This window comes from Cardiocondyla obscurior, linkage group LG24, assembly GCF_019399895.1.
Source record: "Cardiocondyla obscurior isolate alpha-2009 linkage group LG24, Cobs3.1, whole genome shotgun sequence".
In the NCBI taxonomy this organism is placed as follows: Eukaryota; Metazoa; Arthropoda; class Insecta; order Hymenoptera; family Formicidae; genus Cardiocondyla; species Cardiocondyla obscurior.
Genome location: NC_091887.1, coordinates 299,581 through 315,382, shown reverse-complemented (window position 1 = coordinate 315,382; position 15,802 = coordinate 299,581). Strand labels below are relative to the sequence as shown.

Genomic DNA, 15,802 nt, shown 5'->3' with positions numbered 1-15,802 from the left:
TTGTGGCGATTTCTCCCGCTGCTGTGTACAGAACGAAACTGTCCCCGCGTAGAATTCGCAGCCGTAGGATTCGTAGCGGCGCGCGCGAAATGTCGGCGGTGCGCCGAACCGGAAGCGGGAGATAACATTCAACCCGGTACCGCGCCGGAGACCATGATTTATATGGCCGGCCGTAATCTATAGATTTGGACATAGTCCACCGACTTTTACTCCGCGTACCAACCGCGCGAGGAACGCCTGCTGCTCGAAAACGGGGTCTCGCCTAAAAACCTCAGTCAGACTTCGTCTTGGAAAATTATTTTTTTTAGTTTACGATATTTTTAGCCGCATATTACTATTTTCAGCGCTCGTAATTAATTAGATTGTTATAAGAATAGCGCGAGCGGTCGTTCGTTCGTTCAAATTGCCGGCTGTCACGGAGCAGAAGAGATACATATGTAAAGATAAAAATTTGGCACTGTATCGCGCCGGGGTCATGCCAATCAATAGCCGAAAATAAATTGATAGTTCGCCGAACGGCGGGACGTCCCCTAATATTTCCGAATGTAATCGAGGGGGTGTGCGCGCTCTTCGAGAACCCAGGAAAAAAAAAAAAAAAGGGAAAAAGGAAAAATACAGAACGGCGAGGGATGCGGAAGATGAGGAGGGGGCGGTATGCACGAATGAAGGAAGAGACCGAGAACGAGCGTCGCCGAGGAGGAAAAAAAACCCCGGGAGAAAAAAAAAAGCTTCGACAATGCAGTTACGGGCGAGGAAAAGGGGGGGACGAGTGGACGACGTGTTTTATTAGCTGGTTTCCGTGGGGTGGAAACTTGGTATGTAATGCACGAGACGTTTGCGTGGACTCTTTTAACCCTCTACCCCCGCGGGAACGGCTGTCGCGAGGCACTTTTGGCCGGTCCATCGATGCGTAAAGCTGCGACCGGTAAATTACGTGCTCGAACGAGATATCAACGAAGTCGCGCTGCACTTTAATATTTTATTTTAATATCTATTTTACGCATTCCTATTTTAATTTTTACACGTTATTTATTTTTATTCTATGGGTTTTATTTTTCCAATAATAATTAGCTGGTCAAAAAAAATTTCTATTACAATAGCGTACTTCGATATGCCCGTCTACTTGTTCTCACGCTTCGCGAGCAAACATCGGAGATTGTTTCGATGGCGGAGCTGCCCTGAGGAGCTAAGTGTGATCTTCGATAACCCTTGAGATTAGCAAACCAAGTTCCAGCGAGCCGCGCTATTGTTACCGTCGGAACCGGAAGCGATGCTCTCTTTTTATCATTTTTTAAGGCCCACGCTAGCGGCACGTGCCGACATTATGCCGGGGCGCTAAGTCGCGTGACCGGAAGAAGCGTCCTAATTGGCATCGATTCCGCATCAACGTTGCTCTTTTTCACCCCCGTCCCTCTGCCCGGCAACCTTCGTTCGCGATGCCGTGTTTTACGTCAACTTGAGCGATTATTGTAAAAAATTATTGCGCAACGGTTGCACTTTGCTATAAAATACGTTTTAAACTTTTATCGCGCGTTTGTCGGTCGTGTCGCACGCGTCCATAAAACTTCGAAGACGTCGCGAAGCGTGCAGATCCAAAACGCGGCGGAAAATAAGTCATCGACGTTAACTTATTTCGGTGGTACGGCGTGTTTTTGTTCGACGCCGGATGAAAGGCGCGTTTAGTACTCGTTCGATCGGCATTCTCCCGGGTACGTCCGACGGAAATCTGAATGTCCGTCCGCGTCGAAGGGGTGGCCCCCCCGAAGAAGTTTGCGTCCGAAAACTTTTTCAATCCCGAAAACTTTCCGCCGCGGGCAGTTTATTGTGCTGTTAGGAGTTTTCAAAAGAGTCGGACGGGATGTCGAACGGTCGAATCGTCGGCCGTCATTGGCGTCGCTCGAGAGCGTTGTCGTGGCGAACGTTGCCGGGCGTGCCGGTGGATGGATCTCGATCCCGAAGTTGTGCGCCGTAAATTCCCCGGGATTACGAGGCAGGAAAAATACCCGGGGACGACAGCGGTAATACGTAGCCAGAATTCCCGATTCACGAGGATACCGGCTGGAACGTCGCGATCACGAGTAACGTTCGAGAAACACGCGACGAAGAGGGTGACGCTCGACTCGTAACGGTTATACGAGATAATAACGCAAGATAATTAAAACGCAGAGACACCTTCCGCAAACCTGTCAACGGTCTATTTTTTCCGTCTAAAAAAATTGATATTAAAAATTTCCGTTAGATTCTCAGTGAGATTTTTAATTCCCGAAAAACGTCCCAGAAAAACGTCGTTGCAACATGTTTGGCTGTTTCGCGGGAGACAAACAACGGATTGCTTTCCTTCGAGCTTTCTCTTGTCGCGATTCGCGAAAACTCGATGCTTTCCGACGGGACTTGTGCGCTGCCGCAACAACAGCGGCCTTTGCGGTTTTCTTGTCGCGTTTTGGCAACGACCGGGATTCATAAGAGCGCGCCAACCTTTTCCCCCGTGACGTCCCGTGCGATATCTCGAGACGACGGCAACCTGAGAGTGCGGAGTGCGCTCTGGAAGCTTGCCAGAGAGCGCGCACCGCCGGTCGAGATGATAAGTCTCTCTCGCGGGCAGAAAAACTCCGGGTAGATTAATCAAAGCAGAAATTCGGAACGGCGAGAGCGACCGCCGCCGCCGCCGACAAAGCATATTCCCCGCTAAGAATGGATCGTTTCCGGTTCCGCTCTCTTTATGGTACATTGCGGCTCAGCGATGTATTAAGATTACTTAATCAATAAAGCCTCTACGGAAAACTGATTTGTTTTTCAGTCCCTTTCCTTTCCCCCTCGAATCCTTTCCTTCCCCGTCTCTTGCCTTCAATTGCAATAACGCGATAACGTCAATCCGTATTTCATACATTTCTTCGATGCTTTCTAATCAACATTTTTACTTTGTTTCGGTTTTAACACCGTTCTAGAGCGCAACTTTATGGGAACACCCCCCTAAGATAAATTTCGCTTTGCTCGTCCTTTGGGAACGAAAAGTCGAGTCGCTTGTTTGAAGAGAGGCGCGTGCACGAAACGATTAAACGTAGATTGAACAAACAGAACCGTGGTTAAACGACAGTTAGCGAGTCGTTAGTCATCGTTAAGTGATCAAACATTGACATTCGATATGCATGGTGGCGTTTCGATTAATATCAACCAAGGTGAAAGAGCCCTACGTTCTTTCGCCGCCTTGAAAACTCAATTTGCGACGCTTCAAAAAGTCAAATAAAAATATTACACGAATATTCACATATTAAAAATCTTAAAATTAATGTAAAATAAATTTCTCTCACTAATTTCTGAACGAAAAGAATTACATTATTGACTCTGTTGTGTGACGACCTGCATAATCAGTAGTTTCCAGCAAAAAAAAAAAAAGAAGAAAGAAAACTATCGCGTGATTCGCAGCAGCGATCAATGAGAATCGTACAGAAAGTATAACGCGCTGTTAAAAAAATATATCGATTCCTACTGAAGCCCCAATAGATACAACACGACGGTACAATGGGCTCCTTTTGCTCGCGGGGATTGAGAGGAAAAATTGGAATCGTGCCGAGAGGGATGAGAGTTTTTTCTGGCCCTTCTAATCCCGGCTATTTTACACCAGTCTCTTTACGAAGCCGTTCGCCCTCTTAAACGTTTCCCGGTTTCGCGGCTAAATCTGCTTAAACGAGCTGCCCGTTTCAGAATGGGACAACTTTTTCTTCCACCTCTACCGGCGTTGACAGCCGTGATTTACTCGGCGTTGTATCTATCGCCCGAGGTGTTTCCGCAACGTAACTTTACATCTCGAAGATTAAATACGGGAAATCGTTACGAGCAAAAAAAATAGGAAATTAAATTTTGTAAGATAACAATTAAAAATTCCGCTTTTAAATGTAAATTTTTTTTTCACCAAAAGTTTATCGATAATTCACGGATTAATTTTTGGTATCGCAACGTCGAGCCGTTGTCGCTGCCGTACGCGATAACGTTCAATTACAAGTGTGGTCTATAAATGTTACGCCAAAATTGAAATAAAGTCTCTGCTCATCGGGATTTGTGAGAATTTCCGAAGAACGATCAAGAGCCCGTGCCGAGCAATATGCAGCCGGTCGGGGGAAGCCCTAATTCCACGAGGACGTGTCGAGCGACCCTCCCACGCCCCGTCGGGGTTATTTCGCCCGTGACAATGGGGCGCACACGCGCTTAAACCATCAACCGATGGTTACGCCGATATATGTACGAAATCGTTCGGGAATCACCGACAATGACCGCGGTGACACGCTGTCACCATACTTCCCGCGATCCTATCGTCTCTTCCTGCGTCCTAACATACCTACGAAATGTGTGAAAGCGCACTTGAGATTATAATAAAACGCGCGTCGTAAAATAGATAATACACCGCATCAATACTCTAACGAGCGTCTATTCCGCCGCGAAAAAAAATTCTTACTCGCTTAATTTTACATAAAAATAAAGTGCAATTTTTTTCTACAAATTAAAACAATTCAGTCGATCTTTAATCAGCTATTATGCATCGAATCGTTGATTTTCGGACGATCGGCGGCGATTTTCAACTTTGTGCAAATTTTTCCTAGCTCCTTTTAATAAAGAAAAATAAGTTTAGATCGTTTCCGAACACGTTGGACTGCAGCAATTCGCCCGAACGTTCGCCACGTCGTGGACAATGACGCGTTTAGCAAGCAGGATTTAAGAAACGACGCGTAGGAGACGCGAGCGATTATCCGGTGGGATTTTCGTCCGCTGAAAACTTTGTGAAAACACGGCGCATTCACAACGAGCGTTAGCGCGTGCATTGATTTGCCGCTCAATTTCTTCCAAATATTTCTTTACAGGAAATCCCGCAGTGCACCGGCTGCAGCTTGCCTTCCCCGGCCGAATGGTAGTCTAAGCCCGGCGTTTACCCGAATTGAGACACAATGCCGCGTTTACTGTGCCGTGGATAAGCCTGTTAAACGCGGACACCCAGCGAATAAATGCCAGCATATTCATCGAAATCACCGCCGCGCTGCTATTAGGTCACATTTGCCCGTGGCAAAATTTCAAATCTAACACGCTTTAATATAATTTAAACACACAGCGAAAAAATTGTATATAATTAAACTAGCATGTCTTACAAAAATGAGAACCTTAATCTTTTTACCTGAGAAAAATTTTTTGATTAATTGCTAAGTCTTTAACATTTAATCCAAAACCATTTTTAAATCGTTCGCGGTTCCAAGATTATCCACAGGTCAACGAGAAGAGATCGTAATTTTGTTTCTTTTTAAAAAAAAAAACTTTCTAAGGCAAAACACGAAAACGAGTTAAATTAATTTTCATACCGCGATAAACGAAGTTCCTATTAAAAGATTCATTTGCAGATAAGGGAATAGCGGCAGCGGCACATCGAAAGGTTCCGTTCTTTCTCTCGAGTTGCGTCGAAGTTAGTTACGATGTGCCGGAGTGAACGCGCGTACCATTTCGCGCGAGTATACGTGTACGCCGGTATGGGTGGACGTGCGCGCGTATACGCGGAGTGTACTACCCCAGAGAGAAGGGTGGAAACAGCTCCCTGAATGCTCACCTGGGCAAAGGCGTGGCTTTCGCGACAGTGGTCGATAGCGCGGCTACTACCCCGGAAAGCACACCCCTGTGCTCAGGGGGTGAAAAGAGGCGAAAACGAGAGGAACAAAGATAGAGAAGCGGAGGGAAGGAGTGAAGGAGAAGCCGGAGGACTCTCAGTTATCGACACTCTCTGACGATGACATTATTGTCAGGGCAATGTATATCTCGACCCCCTCCTCCTCCTGTTATATCAAGAATTATTTCCGACGGCTTTTGCACAGAATGAAAACAAACGCTGGTGAAATTTGTTAAACCACGAGCTGGTAGAGAGAGAAAAAGAGAGAAGAACTCTGGATGGCGCAACGTTCTCCTACTTGCAACTTGCGTCGGTTTCTTTTTTTTTTTTTTTTATCAATACATAAAATTTATTTCTAAAGACCCTCAAGGTAATTAGAACTATCACGTTAAGTCGCGTCAGCTTTTCGAGAACGCGCTAAGTAAAATAATGCTGAGATAATTGTAACATTATTATTTTCCTGTTGCCAGTACAAACGAGATCTTCTAACGGCTGAATGCTGCACTCTGTTGCAGCTAATTAAACCTAAAGAGGCGCTTTCATTGAGAATAAGGCCGTTTAAGAACTCCTCCAGCAGCGAATTAACCAAAACTTCCGACGATTGTGCGCGCCATCGAATTTTAAAAAGACGAAGCAAGTAATTATTTTATCACGAATTCGAATTAAAAATTTATATCTCTGCTGCTAGATTGAGCTTTTTCGAAATAATCTCCGAGATACCGATCTCAAAAATAATATCTTATCGCGCTCGATAAATAGTCCGCCGAAACTATTGCGTATCACTAATTTTTGCACGGAAGCCCGTAAGCTCGCTTTTGATATATTATTTTAACCGAAGAAATTAACCGGATTGACGCATTTGCGGTCGAATTGGTAAAGATTGTGACAAATTGACTGGCGTGTCTAGATCCCTGCGCGCGGCTTACAAGGGAACGAGTGAACCCCTTAATAGATCAAGATCCGACCTGAACACCACCGTGTCAGCGTTATGCCGGCAAAGTGCTGGTTTATGTTACCGGAAGTAACGTAATAGCCAATGTGGAAGCTCATCATATATCGGGCCATTGTCTCACAGGCCGCGTTTGCTCGCGCAAACTGATCGCGGCCCCTTTTTCTCGCGCCGCCGTTGAAAGATCGGGAGCCTATTATACGCGCGGAAGTAGTTGCAAAATGCCGCTCTTAAATGCGACGAAAAATTCAACTTGCGTCGTTATATTTTTTTTTAACATACTGCGAGATTTTTATATTTAAAAAAGCCACGAGAGTCTCTCGATAAAACGTTCGTGAGAAGTGAACAGAACACGCGCCGGTCGCTCGTTCTCGCTCTCGTAATTTTCGCAATAACGCGGAAACTTATAACCAGCGCCTTTGACTTTTCCGCAGTAGCCAGGTAAAATTCGACGTCTTTTGACGAGGGGAGAAAGAGCGAGTATGACAGTAGCACACGTAGCACGCCTAAATGGGGGGACTAACATGACCACAATTATACGCATAGGCCACGGGTCCACGATGTATGGTGGGCGCGACAATTGGCCGGATGTTTCCATTGTCACGGTCGATGTGGCCCGCGACATTGTTCGCCAGTTTAGGGATGACTGAAAAGCGTCGATTTCGAAGGAAATGACCTTTAAACGCGGAGAATTCTACCACTGACGCGCGATCAATGACATGGTTATCGATGGCCAGGACACATAATCGTCATTATCTTTATCCTCGCGAAGTAACTTAACATTTAACGTTCGCGTAATAATTGTTAAAAATCGGAAAGCGTGCATCTCGATGCCAAGTTTCTATTAGACGAAGGTTTTATAAATTCAGTGGCTCTGCTAGATTACTCAAGACGGTCTTTTAATTATTTAATTAAAATTCGAAAATACTTTTAGACACATTTGTATTTAATTTAATATTTAAATACTATATATGTAGTAAGGTAATAATTTGGAAAATTGCCTCTTAGAAAACAAAACCCTCCCGAAGCACAGTTGACATTTATATAAAATTAATGATTCTCCAAATATTGGTAACGGAGGGGTACTTCACCCCAACGAGGGCAACTCTCAAACCATCGCTCTATTTTAAAAAACGTGCTCTCGAGGCGGAGTTTACTCGCGGTACGCCGCGATCTTCGTGCGCGATGCGACTTTAATTTTTCCGCGGTGCAAACCCGACGGCGGAGAGCAAATCACCCGCTCGATCGAGCGGCAAATCAGCGACGGACGGCTTTACGTTTTCATTTGTAAAAGTGCACTCGTCCCGGCCGAGTCCCGGCTGCCCACCCGCGGCCCCGACGTATTTCCGGTCGTATTGACCGTTATTGGTATCGCCCCCCATGGACAATTTTTTTTTTTTTTTTTTCCCTCTGCTAGAATAGATTCGCATAAAATTAAGCTCACAAAGCGTCGCGGATTTCCGCGTTCTTATGACCGTGAGGGTCGACGCCGTGTCCGAAGATCGCTCGTAGCCTCCCTCGAATTTTATTTCTGCGAAAACACGACTCGAAAAGTGACTTTACAGACGCGAGAGATAAATCCATGCGGCGGAAGCGACGAATTCATGAGAATGGGCGGATCGATTATAAGTGCATTCTCAACGGGAGCAGAGGTGTGTACTTAGGATTCTTTCTCTCGCGTGTCTCGAACGAGAGTCGCTACGATGATAAATCAAAATTCCCGGCCAGCTGGTGCGCGCTACGACCGAATTCGGTTGCGTGTCGCCGGCATTGTCGGCGAGGCGATCGTTTAAATCCATTTAACGACGACGCGCGGGGAACCGGCCGAGGGCACCAGAAAGGGAAGGTCCTCATCGGGGACCCCGCTTTCCAGGCCCCCGAGAAAAAGAGGCGATTCCTGCTCCGACGAGGCGTGTCCCGTGTTTCCGTCGCTTCTCCTCATCTCGTTTCGTCGCTCTCTCCGCTCCCCCCTTTTTACTCTTCGAAAAAGAGATCGATGGCCGTCGCCCATTCAACAAATTTGTCTCTGGATGGTGTAATGGGCACAATACTCAGGGGCGATCGACGACTCAAACTCGGGAATTTTACGAAATGCTTTTTGATGAAAAAAAAAAAAAAAAAAAAAAGAAGAAAGAAAAAAAGAGGGAAAAGAACAACGAACTTCAGACACTGAGAAAAGAGTTTGAATCTAAGGGCCGCTTGGACGAGGAAATAAACTTGCGAAGAGCACAATGAAATTACAGAACTCGAGCATACGTCTCAATCTTCACGTCCTAAGATTACGCTCGGTCTTCTGTTTCACGAGTCGGCCAGGAAAATTGACGATTCCTACCTCGATAATGGAGTATGCCGCAGGGGTGTGTTCGGCGGAAAGCACCCCCTTCGCCATCGCCCGGCACCCTTTTAGCATCGACCTCACGAGCGAGCACACCCCCGAAACGTCAGAGGCTAATTGATATAAACGCACGACGTAATATACTTGTCATATAGGCGAAACCCGAGCTAAACCATCATCCGAGTGAACGAGAACGAATGCCAGAATGAGAGAGAGAGGAGAAGTATATACACCAGGGAAGAGAGGGGTTTGTAAGCCTTAAGCCTGGATTACGTTAGTCGATATTAGACTTGGCGGTCTGACGTCTGATCATTAACATATGAAAGGCTGATGGTCGACCGGTGGGTCGCCAGCAAAAGTAAACGCACTTAAAGCCCGAGGATTGATTTCTCGTTGGCTACCGAGAAGGTTTATTACGCGATCCTACATGACGTATCAAATATATGTAGCAAAAACCGTATTATTAGCGAAAAAAAAAGAATAAACCTGTACTCTCTTCATTTTTAAACGAAACAATTATTTCTTTTTAACTAGAAGAAAGCGGTACGCGCGCGCTATTTTTTAAGAGACCCCCAAGCTACGAAAAAAAAAAAAAAATCCATGCGACTTACCTCTGCTCGAGGTTCAGCGGAGTTGTAGATTTACTGCTGTTGGCTGTAACATAAAATAAAATATATTATTATAGACATGTAAATTGGTTCATAAAATTAATTAAAAAAAAAGATAAAAGTTTTTATTTAATAAAGATATTATAAAAAAAATTTATTCTTACCTAAGAGTTGCTCCGCCGATGCAGGATGCCCGTCCCGGGCCTGCTCCTCCTCTCAGATGGGACGTGTCGAGTCATCCTTCCGCGCACTGGAAACTCGCGAACACCCCGACCGTGATTCTACGATTCGCGAAAATTATTGATCACTTCTAAACGCGCGTTACTGTCCGGTACTCGCGTTTAAAATAAAGCCGTGTCAAAAAATTACGACCGAATACTGTTCGGAATTTCCGTAACGACCGACGAACCGCCGGCGGTTCGTATAATTTATAATATCGGCGATAACGACACTTTCGATCACAGCATCGATCTGTAACAAAAAAATAAATATATATAATTTAATAAACGGCAACAATAGAACCGATTATTAATTATTCAGGCGTCATGCAAATTTTTTACAGACAGGATTTTATAACAGCGGCGTACAAAAGTTTTTGGAGCAAATTATTTTTATTGATTTTTTTTTTTGCTTCAAAAAAAATTCTTTTTAAATCGCACGAATGAGTTGCGTTGGTGAAAAAGTTAAAATTTGACGCACATCTAAATTTCGTAAAATAATCAAGAGTAACAAGGCATTCCACTGACGCGGAAATAGAAGAACGTTTTATGTTCTTTTCTGAATCTTTAAAAATGCCGTACACGGTACATCGTTCTGGATGCCGTTCAGGCGTACCGTTTTATGCGCTTTTTATTTAGCTACGTTGCACGAGACCGTTTGAGATAATATGGAAACACGAGGAAACGAAACGTAGAGCGAGAGTCATAGACGGTAGGTAAGAAGGGGGTGCGGCGGCATTAAACCAGATATATCGCCAACACTTAGACCCTATTTACAAGAACATTCAATAAAGCGGTATACACGATGCAAAGGATCATTACAGTCGCTATAACGAGAATTTTTATACGACTATTTAGCGCGTTAGTTTCGTCATAAAGCTCGTTACAAGCCGCATTTAACGGTGGTGTTTCACCAACTAAAACATTAATACTAATTCTATTAAAAGATTAATAATTACTGACGATTTTCTTTACCAATACCACGGTATCTAACCTCGTCATATGTTTCTCGCTGCAACTTTTAAATAATATAATTACAATAGAATAATATTATATCAATTAATTATATGTACATAAATTAATATTATAATATTAAAAATGTATTTAGTAATATTTAATTCCCCGTTATTAATGCGAAGCGTTCCATAAAGTTAAGAATAACGTTACGCAACATCGAGCCGTAAACGCGATTACAATTGCTAATCACTGCATGGTAAATCCAATAATGCAATCGTCAAATAATCGCCAACGACGACGGTCGACATGCAAGGTAATCCTAGGAAGATATGTATGTACACCGTAGTAAGTGCGGGATAACGGGGGTGAGAGCGGATATTGTCTTAGCGAGTTTTCAAGCGTCGGCAGGGGGCTTCTCCCTTCGCCACCATAAACGTATTCATGGCCCCGACGGGAGTTTTTCATGGGGTCCCGGTTAACGTCATCGTGAAATCACCGCTGTCGATATGAAGCCTCGTCGCTTAATAAAGATTGATGAGATTTAATCAAGCGCGTGATAAAAACGTCAGTGCCCTGCCGTTTGAGGATACGATGTCAGCCCCCAAAGTAAGAGGAGAGATTTAAAATTGACTGCCCGTCATCGCGCGTAAACTTTTCTTTTTTTTTTATTATTACTAGAACAAAAAAAAAAAAAAAAAACCTGATTTATTCTAGTAATCATTAAAAAAGTGGTAGCAAATTTTTGTTTTTTATTTTTTTTTTTTTTTACTTTTTAAGATAGGATACTAGAAAAAAGTATGTGACTTATCGGACTGCATGAAAATTTATGATTAAAAGATAGTAGCCACGTATTTTAAAAATATAGTTACTACTGAATTAAGAACGATCTAAAAATACACGTGGAAAGGTGCGAGTCACTCGCATCCTTTTGTTACGCGGCATCTGCCCATTCACAATGGTAATGGGCGTGAAATTTCGAAAATCTCTGTCGAAGTCATGGACTCTGCAAACGGCAACGGCAGCAGGGAGCTGCTGACAAATTCTGTTTTATGAGTTCAGAAACCGCACCAGGTGGCCCCGAAAATTACGTCGGAAGAACGGATGATCTATATCACGCGGAATCAGCTCGATTATTTATCTTTTACCGAAATATATTAATTTCTGCTTCGTAAAGCGAAATAAATGGCGCAACAATAACTATTGTAAAAAAAAAAATTCCTTACTATTAGATTAGTCCGAAGAAGAAAGCGCGAGGAGATCGAGCGTCAGGTAAGTTTTTGAGGGCTTTTGAGGAAAGTTACTTGTAATTTCGTTATAATATCGTGTGAGTCGCAAAAAAAGCAACGGGTACGGCGATATGTGCTTTCACAGCTGTCATTTACACGTATTCAAGAGGAAGACGATAGACTGCGGGAAGATCCCTTGCGTAAAGGGAGGCGTTGTCGCGTGAAATCGCGTCTGCCCAAAATATTTGTATTTTCCGTTCATTGTATCGGACCGCGTGGTATTGTTGCTGCGCCCATGTGGCCACGGGATAGCCGGCGATGTCGCAGAATGACCTGCGGCCTACGTGAATGAATCTGACGGTTGAACGGTAGCCCACCCAAATCGCTTAAATATCTTTCAATAGACAATTCGATAAATGCAGTGGCGAGTCTCACGCTGAGATACATCAACGAAGCCTCGGGGCAACGATTAATCATCCCGACGCGCTGCGAATAATTTGTAACGACACAATATTCCGAAATGGCCAGAAAGATGCTGCCGAACGAGTTGAGAGGAGGCGGAGGGTTTTATAATAAAAAATAAAATTAAAAAGTTTCGCAGGGATAAAGAGCGAATCGCGCGGAAGGGACACAACGTTCGTTCGTTCGTTCTCTGGCCCAAAGAAGGCCACGGAGATGAGAGGGTGGGTCTCTGCGCGAGAGAAATTCTGGACCGGTGGGCGCATGATCCTCCTGAGGCTCGTAAGGTGAGGAGAGCAGCTAATAAGGCGTATCAGTTACCAAGGAGACGAGGTCTCCTTAACGGCGAAGAAGAATGGCGGACGCGAGTGAGAGGAAGAGGCGGCCGAGAGAGCCCCCGGACCGGGAAACTCATAAGTTTCAATTTAGTCGGGGATCAGCGTCCTCCGGACGGCTTTACGGCTCGCGAAGACCGTACGCCTCATATTGATTTCCGCGCATTTCAACATCCACCGTGACGCGTACCCAGCGAGACCGAGAAACAAACACCGAAGATCTCCCATCTCTCGTCCGGGTCTTATCCACTTTTTCGTTCCCGTTCCCTTGAATGGAGGTGCAAGCGACAGCATCGCGTCAATCCCATTCGCCTTACGACAACAAACGTTCCGCGAAATACACGAGAGAAGCACGACTATTCGCGTCTATTCTTACCCTTTGTATTGGCCCATTCTTGCAGCATTTGTATATTCGTGACATAAATTCGTAAAATCGTCGCTGATGCAGATGCGCGGCGATTCGATGCTGCTTACGTTGCGAATATTTTCGACGTAGTACGAATTTAAAATTAGAAACCAACGCGCATCCCGCACAAACGTTGTTTGTTGTATTACCACGGGAACGGTATTGCGATTGAACGTTGTGGATCGTCACGGTATAATTTTATCTACGCGCCTCGTTCATTGACTATCACGTGTCGCTTGTAAAATTTACACGACTTCCCGCATAATTTCTATAAAATTTTTTATTAAATAATAATATTTAATTAAAAAAAATACTACATGTATTTTTATGAAGGGCTGAAAATCAAGTAAAGGTTTTTTTTTTTTTTTACAAAATAGCGGAACCAAAGCACGCTTATACTAAAGCATAAATGTATCAATCAAAAGGATTTTAACCCGCAGGTGCATTAAAACAAATCCGAAACGTATAGCCAACGCACGTGTCGCTGTAAGACCGTATTCCGGATTTTAATCGTGCAGTTTTATCACCGTTCCGGCCGTGGCCGAATTGAAAATAAATAGGGCTCTCGCAAAACCGCTGTACCTGTAGATCACCGAGACAACCGTCGTAAACATAATAACGAAAATAGTGTTCAGCATTTAGCGCACCCGGTACATGCATGCTAGGATAGATCAGCGAATGACCGAAGTAGTGCCAAAAAAGATCACCTTTCTTCCGTCCTTGTTAGTACATTTGCATCGCGCCAGCTTGTACTTTTCAGTACGCAACGTAAAGGAAGTCCGACCGTGCTTCCGGACTGATTACGCAGTCGAAATCAGGTCAATAACAGCATATAAATATGTAATCGTCAGAAATTATATGCCCGCATACGCAAAAGGTATAATTTAAATTTTTTTTACGGGCCAACTTGACTTCGGGGCTATTAATTCTCTAATAATTTTCGCGCTTCGTAGTTTTTTGCACGACGTAGGTCGTGAAGATCAATTGACGTCACTGCAAATGCAGATATTTATGTGAACTCAAGTGGAAATCAATTACTCATTTTCTCAGAGCCTGACGGGCTCGATAAATCCACGCCCTGACATAATCTTCGACGCGCAGCTAATTTTGTTTCGCGCGTATTCTGACCCTCCCTCAATCGACGTCTTTTTCTTTACACGATTTTTAAAAAATTTTTATAATTTTAAATCTAATTACTTTTCTTTCTGTTAATATATTTTCGTTCTCGATATTCCTTTGCTGACAATTTTTCTTAACGCATCAGACGAGAATGGCCTTCGCTCAAGAATCCACGCGTCAGATACTGGCAACGTCAATGCAGCTTAACATGCGTTTCGTCACCTACGAGGTACCGCGATCTTACCGCTGGCTAAGATCATCCGCTTACGTTATAAATATATGAAAAAAAAATTTCTATCTTTTTTTTTTTAAATATTGTCAGAGAAAAGGCAATATTTTAATAAAATTTATGGCGTTCTAAATAACGCGCGCTTCAAGGTTCAAGGGGAACAGAAATATATCAAGGGCGCCCATTGACAGGGAAACGTGAACTACGTACGCGGGATTGGGCAATCGAATGCCTTTTTTAGAATCGCATCCGCGCGCGGCTGAATCACGCGTGTATATTTGAAAAAAAAAAAAAAAGAACGACGCATAACTGCATATATTTAGAATTAACGTGACGCCGCGAACGGTTAGTGATGCAGCGCAAGTACGGACCGTCCTCGCTGCGTGATTCACTTTCATAAATTGACTCCGACGGCCGCTGACTTTCACGAGCGAGTATCGGCGACTCGTTACACCCGCGGGAAAAAAAAAATGATCCGCTAATTTAAGGAACGTTAGGGGGTTGATTTGCAGCCCCGCCGAGGCCACTCCGGAAATTAAGCGACGCCCCGCTTTTGTGCACGCAACGCGTAAGCATCGCGCTGCACTGAGAGAAGAATATGGTTACTTTTAAAGCCAACCATAATTTTATAATCTTTTTAACACCAAATACGATAAACTGAAATATATAATTTATAATTTAAATTTTCGTATCGTCAGAAATATTATAAAATTATAATTAAAATAAAATTTGTTTTATTCAATGCGCAAGCAACGCGGTAACTACGCGCCTACATCGTTCTGCAATTTCTCTTTTCGCGATAGAATGAGTCACTGCTAAAACGGCACCGAAATAATACCGGCGCCGATTTATGCACGTCGCAGATAAAACACAAACGGCTACTGGAACCAAACGAATCGATCGAGATAGGTCGAAGGTGAGACGGCGCTCCGTCTTAAAATAAATTTAAAATACTCCCATAAATTTTAGAAAAAAAAAATTACAGAAAAAAATTGTTCCCTCAATTTTATTAGATCAACGAACACACGTGTCTGCTATTTCGTAAATACGAATCTCATAAATCTGCACAAAAGGCTGCTTCTCTCGAGTGAGCTGCTCGCTTAGGAAACGTGAGCGTGCACACAATTTTACGTTATATAATCGCCGCGTTTCTGCGCAACGTTAAAGATGTTTCTCGGTAACTCGCGCGCGCGTTTTTTATCCGTCAAGGATGTAGGGTGAACATCATCGGGGCGAATACGCCGACGTTTCGGACGCGAAAGGCGTGATCTTGGAGTGCGCGCGAGCTTGCATCGAGAGCTTGCGACGAGAGCGGGTCTC

The 15,802-nt window shown here is 44.0% G+C and overlaps 1 protein-coding gene across 1 annotated transcript in view; it reads right to left on the bottom strand.

Annotated features, from left to right (window-relative positions):
* LOC139111511 (circadian clock-controlled protein daywake) overlaps positions 1–15,802 on the bottom strand; it is a 131,538-nt gene that overhangs the window by 98,682 nt on the left and 17,054 nt on the right. The window contains exon 3 of the mRNA XM_070671847.1: positions 9,698–10,004. The gene's annotated coding sequence lies outside the window, so the exon portion shown is untranslated. The remainder of the gene's footprint in view (positions 1–9,697; positions 10,005–15,802) is intronic.